We start from the raw sequence: 9,181 nt of genomic DNA, 5'->3' as shown, positions 1-9,181 counted from the left end.
TAAGTACTTTCAGAACCATAATAATGGCTGAATATGGTAATGCCAAGCAAAAACAAGGATTCCACTTCTAATTTTTGCAACAGTTTAAATTAAATGTTATGGGAAGCTTTATGTACTTGATGAAAGTCGCTAAAGACTGTATTACTGCATGAAACTCCTCTATGGACTGAAATTCTGGCTGTGAGAATCCCATCCCTTTACCCATTTTACAAATGAGAAAACTATAATTTTCTGTTTTATAACCCTGTTTTATATCCTCAAAGCTCAGACTCAGGCCTGGTGCGCAGTAAATACTCAACGAAAGGTTTGGAGAGGTGTGCCAATTGCCCAAGGTCACCCACCCTTCCTGCTTCCTTCGGAAGTGAATCCGACAGGAAGGTGAGCGGTGGGGCTGGGTGGTGAATCTGAGGTGAGCCACCCAGACTTCAGCGAGGGGAGCGGCCTTAGGTTTCCCGGGGATCTTCCAACGTGCGTGTTTGGGGCGCCTCGCCCTTCTCAGAGGTTTACACCACCCTGTTACTCAGAGATGAACCACTTTTGTTTCTTCCAGCTGGCAACCACAGGTCCTCCGGGCTCTCTAGAGCGGAGGCGGTTGTTCTTGCCTAGAGCCAGGACTCGGAGGAAGTGGACGCACCCGGGATGTGAGTGACAAGTACACCCGGAGGGCGGGGAAAGTAGCAGGACCTTAATCACCAGGCTAGTCCCGGGCGGGCCTCGGGGAACCGGGAAACGAGAGGCGGTCTAGAGGAGGGTGGGCAGGATGAGAGGTCTCAAGAGGGGCGTGGGTCTGAGCATCCGCCCCGGTTCTCCCTGCTGTCCCTGTCGCGCTGCAGCCCAGCGACCACCGTTTGTCCGTAAAGTCTGCAGAGCACCCCCTGCCCGGGCAGCGGGACCTGGCAGGCTGGGGCTAGTCGTGCTGCCGCCTGCCCGCCGCGCTGGCCGGCTGTGCCCGGAGGGCCGCGCGGGGCGGAGATCAGTCGGCGGGGGCGGGCGCCAGTCTAGGCGGCAGGTCCGCGCGCAGCACTCGCCCGCAGAGCCTCGCGGAACAGCCGCCGCCACCGCGCGCCCCCAGCTCGCCCTGGGTGGCCTCTGCCCGCGTCTCCAGGAGGGCAGCGGCACACGTGCCCGGCCGCGAGACCCACGCCGCAGGCTTGAGAAAGGAAGTGAGTGCCCAGGAGCTGGGCCCCGGCGGGGAATGGAGACTGGCGGGGAAGGGAGGCTGCGATGGGCACCGCTGGTTCCCCAGACCCCCGCTCCTGCGTTTATGCGGCTTCCTGCATGTAAATAGCTGTTGAATTAAAAATCTCGTGATCAGCTTGTGACCGCCTTCTCCGACCTTGAGCATCTGACTTCGCAAAATAAACTCTCAGTCCAGCAGCGGTGTTGACCTTACGGGTGGGGAGGGGTTTCTTACCCACCCACCACATTCCCCTGGGCCCTGGGACCCTCCCTGCATACTTGGCAAAAGACAGGCCAGTGGCCTTCGGACCCACTCCCTCTCTGTTCTTCCAGAGCGAGCATTCGGTCTGTTTCCCTCTCTGTCTCTCTGTCTGCCTGTGTCTGTCTTGACTGAGTTTTCTATAAAGGACTGCCGGAAGTGGGCCACTTGGTTTCCCCAGGGAAGGCAGGTGTGCTGGTGGTGCGCTTTGCTTCTAGTTCTGATCTTTAACACCCTAGGTCTGCTTTCCCAGCCGAAGCTTGAGGCTTTCTTCAACAAGCAACAGCTTGCTGCAGTTCACTCTCGAAAAGAAAGGCGCAGAAAAGATAGGAGTGGAATGTGGGGAAACCAGATTGTCTAATTTTAGCCTGAATTTCGTTGTAAGGGAATCACCACCTATTGCCTGTTTTTTAAATGAGAAATACCTTACTGCCCAGGTTAGGTAAAGAAAAATCCTGTCTAATTGCTCCCAAAACAAGCAGTGAGGAGTCATTTTAAAAGTAAGGTTATTTTCTTTATGTACAAAACATTTTAAATAACAAAGCCTCAAAGCATAGCATTAAAAAAGCTGTAAGGATCCTAAAGTCAAATATTTCAATACCATGTTAAGAATTTGACAGTGAAAGAGGTATCTTTATTGTCTCCTAAATGGGAAGATTTATGTTAGTTAAAATGTTTGGTGAAGGTACTGAGAATTTAGCTCATAGTTTTAAGTGTTGTATTTCATATTAACTTTGTAATATTATCAAGAATATGTCCCAGAGTGCTGGTTGAGAGTTTGGAGTTAGAACCTGAATTGATCTAACTTGCTGTGTGACTTTTGATAAATTATCTGGCTTTTCTGAGACTGTGTTTCCTCATTTCTAAATGGGATTGCTGAGAGGATGGAGATAACACAAGGATAGTAGTTATCCCAGAGTACATCATTCTGAATGATGTACACAATAAAATAACACCTGAGGCTGAAGATGACAGTGAGGTGGTTAGGCCCAATATAATCATTGCATGACGCTGCCCATGCAAGAAGTCTTGTATGTTCCTCTGTGCATTGGGAGGTGCAAACATTAGGATCCTTTAGTCGCCTCTGAACTCTTGAAGTTGAGTGGAACAAATGAAATCTGTTCTAAGCCTGTTCAGATTTGCAGCATTTATCTTGTGATTCTCTTTTGCTTACGAATGTGAACAGTGACACTGGTGGTTTAATTATTGCTTTTTATAATTTTTTTAACTTTTAAATGAAATATAGTTGATGTACAGCATTATAAGTTACAGATGTACAACAGTGATTCACAATTTTAAAGGCTATACCTCATTTATACTTATAAAATATTGGCTATATTCCCTGTGTTATACAATATATCCTATAAGCTATAAAGGTTATTTTATATATAATAGAATAGTTTGTAGCTCTTAATTTCCCCTATTTTGCCCCTCCATCCTTCCCTCTCCCCACTGGTAACCACTAGTTTTTCTCTATATATGTGTTCTCTTATCTATATATCTGTTTTCTTTTTGTTATATTCAGTAGTTTATTATTTTAGGTTCCACATATAAGTGTTATCATACAGTATTTGTCTGTCTGCCTTTTTTCACTTAGCATAATATCTTCCAAGTCCATCCATGTTGTTGGAAATGGCAAAATGTCATTCTTTTTTATGGTTGAATAATATCCCATTCCACATATTTATCCACTCATATGTTGATGGACACTTAAGCTGCTTCATATTTTGGCCATTGTAAATAATATCTTTACAATATGTATATTTTGTATATTTTCAAATTGGTGTTTTGGGGGGATTATTTGTTTTGTTATTTTGTTTGTTTGTTTTTTGATATATATCAGGAATGTAATTGCTGGGTCATATGATAGCTCTATTTTGAGTTTTTTTAAAAACCTCCATAATGTTTTCCACACTAGCTACACCAATTTACATTTTCACCAACAAGTATTGAAGGTTCCCTTTTCTCCATGTCCTCACCAACATTTGTTATTTCTAGTCTTTTTGATCATCACCATTGTGACAGGTATGAGACTATATCTCACTGTGGTTTTAATTTGCACTTTTCTGGTGATTAACGATGTTGAGCATCTTTCTTGTGCCTGTTGGCCATCTATATGTCTTCTTTGGAGAGATGTGTATTTAAGTCTTCTGCCCATTTTTTGAGTGGGTAGGGTTTTTTTTAATTGAGCTGTATAAGCTGTTGGTATGTTTTAGAAATCAATCCCTTGTCTGTCACATCTTCTACAAATATTTTCTCCCATTCTATATGTTGTCCTTTCATTTTGTTTACAGCTTCCTTTGCTGTACAAAAGCTTTTAAGTCTAATTAGGTCCCATTTGTTTATTTTTGCTTTTATCTCATTTGCTTTAGGAGACAGATACCAAAAACAATGTTGCTACCATTTATGTCAAAGGGCGTTCTGTCTATGGTTTCTTCTAGGAGTTTTATGGTTTCTGGTTACATTTAGGTCTTTAATCCATTTTGAATTTTTGTATATAGTGTTAGAGAGTGTTCTAATTTCATTCTTTTACATGTAACTGTCCAATTTTCCCAGTAGTACTTATTGAAGAGACTATCTTTTCTCCATTGAATATTCTTGTCTTCTTTGTTGTAGATTAATTGACCATAAGCGTGCGGGTTTAGTTTTGAGCTCTCTGTTCTATTCCATTGATCTAAGTGTCTGTTTTTGTGCCAGTCCCATACTATTTTGAGTACTGTAGCCTCGTAGTATAATCTGAAATCAGGAAGCATGATTCTTCTAGTACTGTTCTTCTTTTTCAAGCTTGTTTTCACTATTTGTGGGTTTTTGTGTTTCCATACAAATTTTTAAATTATTTGTTCTAGATCTGTGAAAAATGCCTTTGGTTATTTTTATAGGGATTGCACTTTCTGTAAATTTCCTTGCATGGTATCATCATTTTAACAATATTAATTCTTCCAACCCATGAACATAGTATATCTTTCCATCTGTTTGTATTATCTTCCATTTCTTTCATCAGTGTCTAGTAAATAGATCCAAGTACAGATCTTTTACCTCTTAGATTAGTTTATGACTAGGTATTTTATTCTTTTAGATGTAGTGGTTAAGTAGGATTGTTTCCTTAATTTCTCTGATGGTTCATTGTTAGTGTACAGAAATGCAACAGATACTATATATATATATATAAATGGCAACCCACTCCAGTGTTCTTGCCTGGAGAATCCCAGGGACAGGGAAGCCTGGTGGGCTGCCGTCTGTGGGGTCACACAGAGTTGGACACGACTGAAGTGACTTAGCAGCAGCAGCAGGAATGTTACCAAATTCATTGATTAGCTCTAGTAGTTTTCTGGTGGCATCGTTAGGGTTTTCTATATATAGTGTCATGTCATCTGCAAACAGTGACAGTTTTACTGCTTCCTATCCAGTTTGGCTTCCTTTTTTTTTCTTTTTCTTGTCTTATTGCTGTGGCTAGGTCTTCCAATACTGTGTTGTATAAAAGTGGCTATAGTGGGCATCTTGTCTTGATCCTGATCTTTTATTTTTTTACTTATATGCATCAGGTCTTAGTTGCAACACGTGGGATCCTTCATGGCCTCACAGGGGCTCTAGCTGTGGCATGCAGACTTCAGTAGTTGCAGCCTGTGGGCTCTCTAGTTTTGGCACAGAGGCTCTGGAGTGCACAGGCTCAGTAGTTGCTCCAGGGAATGTGGGATCTTGTTCCCCTACAGGGGATCGAACCTGTGTCCCCTTCATTGCAAGGTGGATTCTTAACCACTGGACCACCAGTGAAGTCCCTGTTCCTGATTTTACAGGGAAACGCTTTCACCTTTTCATCACTGAGAATGATGTTTATTGTGGGTTTCTCATTTATGACCTTTATTATGTTGAGGTAGGTTTCCTCTATGCCCACTTTCTTGAGAGTTTTTACTATAATTAGTGGTTGGTGGTTTAGTTACTAAGTCACGTCCAACTCTTGTGACCAAGTGGACTGGAGCCTGCCAGGCTCCCCTATCCAAGGGATTTAGTGCTTAATATTAAAAAGAATGTTCCTCAGAGGTCACCGTGGTCCTAGCTTAATACTGATCTAATTAGGTTGAAGGGAGGAACGGAGTCCTGGAGCTAATTTTTTAAGTGGCTGTTTTGACTTAAGAGTGTAAGATGAAGACTAGCATCAGCTGGAGTTTGTTATGAATGCAGGGTTTCCACATCATTCCCAGGATCCTGCTGAATAGAATCTGCATATAAATAAGATCCACAGGGTTCCTGTGCACTTTCCCTTAGAGAGACCCTTTCCCGAGCCCTTTGCATACACTGATGGTTTTCAAGAACAGGCCTTATGAAAACCGGGATTTCTTATAAGCTGTCTTTACCTCACAAAGTAAAAAAGATTTGTCATCACTTCAATGACTGATCTTTATTTCAAATCTTAAAATAGCCAGGAGGTATTTATCATTTGCCTCCTACTTAAAGAGAACTGACATTTTTAAGTTCTGCAAATTTGGGGTTCCAGTCTTCCTATTATACTCAAAACACTCAGTTTTGAAACTGCTTAGCTTCATTCACATTGGAGAAGGAAATGGCAACCCACTCCAGTGTTCTTGCCTGGAGAATCCCAGGGACAGGGGAGCCTGGTGGGCTGCTGTCTCTGGGGTCACACAGAGTCGGACACGACTGAAGCAACTTAGCAGCAGCAGCTTCACTCATCCTAGTTCCTCCAATGATGGGACACTGTGGGTTTGAAGCATTCACTTCATCTGTACTTTGAAGAGTGGGATTGTATGTCTATCACTCCTGTTTTAAATATTTTGCCAAAAGTGTGTCCAAAAACTTATATGATATATATAATATAAAATGGTAACTCAAGTAAGTTGAATATGTGCTGCCCCTGGCCACCCTGGGGCTGATCCACCACTCAGGAGCAGAGGGCCTCTCTTGCCCTCTCTGCTGCTGCAAGTCACCCTGAAGCTGATCCCCAACCACTGCCGAGCTCTGGCCCCAGCCTCTCCTCTCCTCCTGCTCTGTGCTAGGAACTGGTGGTGCTGGTCACTACCCTGCTCCCATCTCCGTCTCCAGTGTGATCTCTGCGAAGCTGCTTCCCAGGCTGCCAGTGCCTCTTCAGATTGCTGCTGCTATGTTTTCCTATGGACATCCAGTCCACCAGAGAAGGGAATGGCAAAGACCTCTAAGGAGGCCTTACAGAAGCTGAGAAAAGAAGAGAAGCAAAAGGCAAGGAGGAAGGGAAAGATAACACAACTGAATGCAAAGTTCCAGAGAATAGTAAGGAGAGATAAGAAAGCCTTCTTAAGTGTACAATGCAAAGAAATAGAGGAAAAAAAAATAGAATTGGAAAGACTAGAAATCTCTTTAAGAAAACTGGATAGAGCAAGGGAACATTTCATTGCAAAGATAGGCACAATAAAGGACAAAAATGGTAAGGACCTACAAAAGCAGAAGAGATTAAGAAAAGGAGGCACGAATACGCGGAAGATGGTGTGATCACTCATCTAGAGCCAGGCATCCTGGAATGCGAAGTCAAGTGGTCCTTAGGAAGCATCATTACAAACAAAGCTAGTGGAAGTTATGGAATTCCAGCTGAACTATTTCAAATCCTAAAAGATAATGCTGTGAAAGTGCTGCACTCAATATGCCAACAAATTTGGAAAACTCAGCACTGGCCACAGGACTGGAAAAGGTCAGCTTTCATTCCAGTTCCAAAGAAAGGCAATGCCAAAGAATGTTCAAACTGCAGCACAATTGCACTCATCTCACGTACTAGCTGGAGAAGGCAATGGCACCCCACTCCAGTACTCTTGCCTGGAAAGTCCCATGGATGGAGGAGCCTGGTAGGCTGCAGTCCATGGGGTCGCTAAGAGTCGGACATGACTGAGCGACTTCACATTCACTTTTCAGTTTCATGCATTGGAGAAGAAAATGGCAACCCACTCCAGTATTCTTGCCTAGAGAATCCCAGGGATGGGAGAGCCTGGTGGGCTGCCGTCTATGGTGTTGCACAGGGTCAGACACGACTGAAGCGACTTAGCAGCAGCAGCAGCAGCATGTGCTAGCAAAATAATGCTGAAAATTTTCCAAGCCAGGCTTCAACAGTACATGAACTGTGAACTTCCAGATGTTCAAGCTGGATTTAGAAAAGGCAGAGGAACCAGAGATCGAATTGCCAACATCTGTTGAATCATTGAAAAAGCAAGAGTTCCAGAGAAACAACTATTTCTGCTTTATTGACTATGCCAAAGCCTTTGACTGTGTGGATCACAACAAACTGTGCAAAATTCTTAAAGAGATGGAAATACCAGACCACCTTATCTGCCTCCTGAGAAATCTGTATGAAGGTCAAGAAGCAAGAGTTAGAACTGGACATAGAACAGACTGGTTCCAAATTATTAGGAAAGGAGTACATCAAGGCTGTATATTGTCACCCTGCTTGTTTAACTTATATGCAGAGTACATCATACGAAATGCTGGGCTGGATGAAGCACAAGCTGGAATCAAGATTGCTGGGAGAAATATCAATAACTTCGGATACGCAGATGACACCCCCTTATGGCAGAAAATGAAGAAGGACTAAAGAGCCTCTTGATGAACGTGAAAGAGGAGAATGAAGAAGTTGGCTTAAAACTCAACATTCAAAAAAACTAAGATCATGGCATCTGGTCCTATCATTTCATGGCAAATAGATGAGGAAACAATGGAAAAAGTGACAGACTATTTTCTTGGGCTCCAAAATCACTGCAAATAATGATTGCAGCCATGAAGTTAAAAGATGCTTGCTCCTTGAAAGAAAACCAATAACCAACCAAGACAGCATATTACAAAGCAGAGACATCACTTTGCTGACAAAGGTCTGTCTAGTCAGAGCTATGGTTTTTCCAGTAGTCATGTACGGATGTGAGAGTTGACTATAAGGAAAGCTGAGTGCCAAAGAATAGATGTTTTTGTACTATGGTGTTGGAGAAGACTCTTGAGAGTCCCTTGTACTGCAAGGAGATCAAATCAGTCAATACTAAAGGAAATCAATCCTGAATATTCATTGGAAAGATTCATGCTGAAGCTGAAGCTCCCATACTTTGGACACCTGATGAGAAGAACAAACTCATTAGAAAAGACCCTGATGGTGGGAAAAATTGAAGGTGGAGGGAGAAGGGGACTACAGAGGATGAGATGGTTAGATGGCATCACTGACTCGATGGACATAAGTTTGAGCAAGTTCCAGGAGTTGGTGATGTACAGGGAAGCCTGGCCTGCTGCAGTGCATGGGGTCACAAAGAATCAATTGGACATGACTAAGCAACTAAACTGAACTGATACACAGAGTTCAGTTCAGTCACTCAGTCATATCCAACTCTTTGCGACCCCATGGACTGCAGCACGCCAGGCCTCCTGTCCATCACCAACTCCTGGAGTTGACTCAAACTCATGCCCATTGAGTCAGTGATGCCATCCAGCCATCTCAAACTCTGTGGTCCCCTTCTCCTCCTGCCTTCAATCTTTCCCAGCATCAGTCTTTTCAAATGAGTCAGCTCTTCACATCAGGTAGCCAAAGTATTGGAGTTTCAGCTTCAACATCGTCCTTCCAATGAACATTCGGGACTGATTTCCTCTAGGATGGACTGGTTGGATCTCCTTGCAGTCCAAGGGACTCTCAAGAGTCTTCTCCAACACCACAGTTCAAAAGCATCAATTCTTCGATGCTCAGCTTTCTTTATAGTCCAGCTCTCATATCCATACATGACTACTGGAAAAATC

The 9,181-nt window shown here is 43.3% G+C and overlaps 1 protein-coding gene across 4 annotated transcripts in view; it reads left to right on the top strand.

Moving 5' to 3' along the window:
- Positions 1-357: 357 nt before the first annotated feature.
- The window catches only part of FERMT1 (FERM domain containing kindlin 1), a 59,203-nt gene continuing 50,379 nt past the window's right edge, over positions 358-9,181 (top strand). For 2 of the 4 annotated variants that reach the window (XM_042229747.1, XM_012188701.4), the window contains exon 1: positions 710-1,163. The gene's annotated coding sequence lies outside the window, so the exon portion shown is untranslated. Of the gene's footprint in view, positions 642-709; positions 1,164-9,181 lie in introns of those variants that run through there. The other 2 variants (XM_060396894.1, XM_004014352.5) reach the window with 2 other exon arrangements.

This window comes from Ovis aries, chromosome 13, assembly GCF_016772045.2.
Source record: "Ovis aries strain OAR_USU_Benz2616 breed Rambouillet chromosome 13, ARS-UI_Ramb_v3.0, whole genome shotgun sequence".
Classification (NCBI taxonomy): domain Eukaryota; kingdom Metazoa; phylum Chordata; class Mammalia; order Artiodactyla; family Bovidae; genus Ovis; species Ovis aries.
The sequence above is the reverse complement of the archived record's forward strand: the minus strand, read 5'-3'. Positions and strand labels throughout refer to the sequence as shown.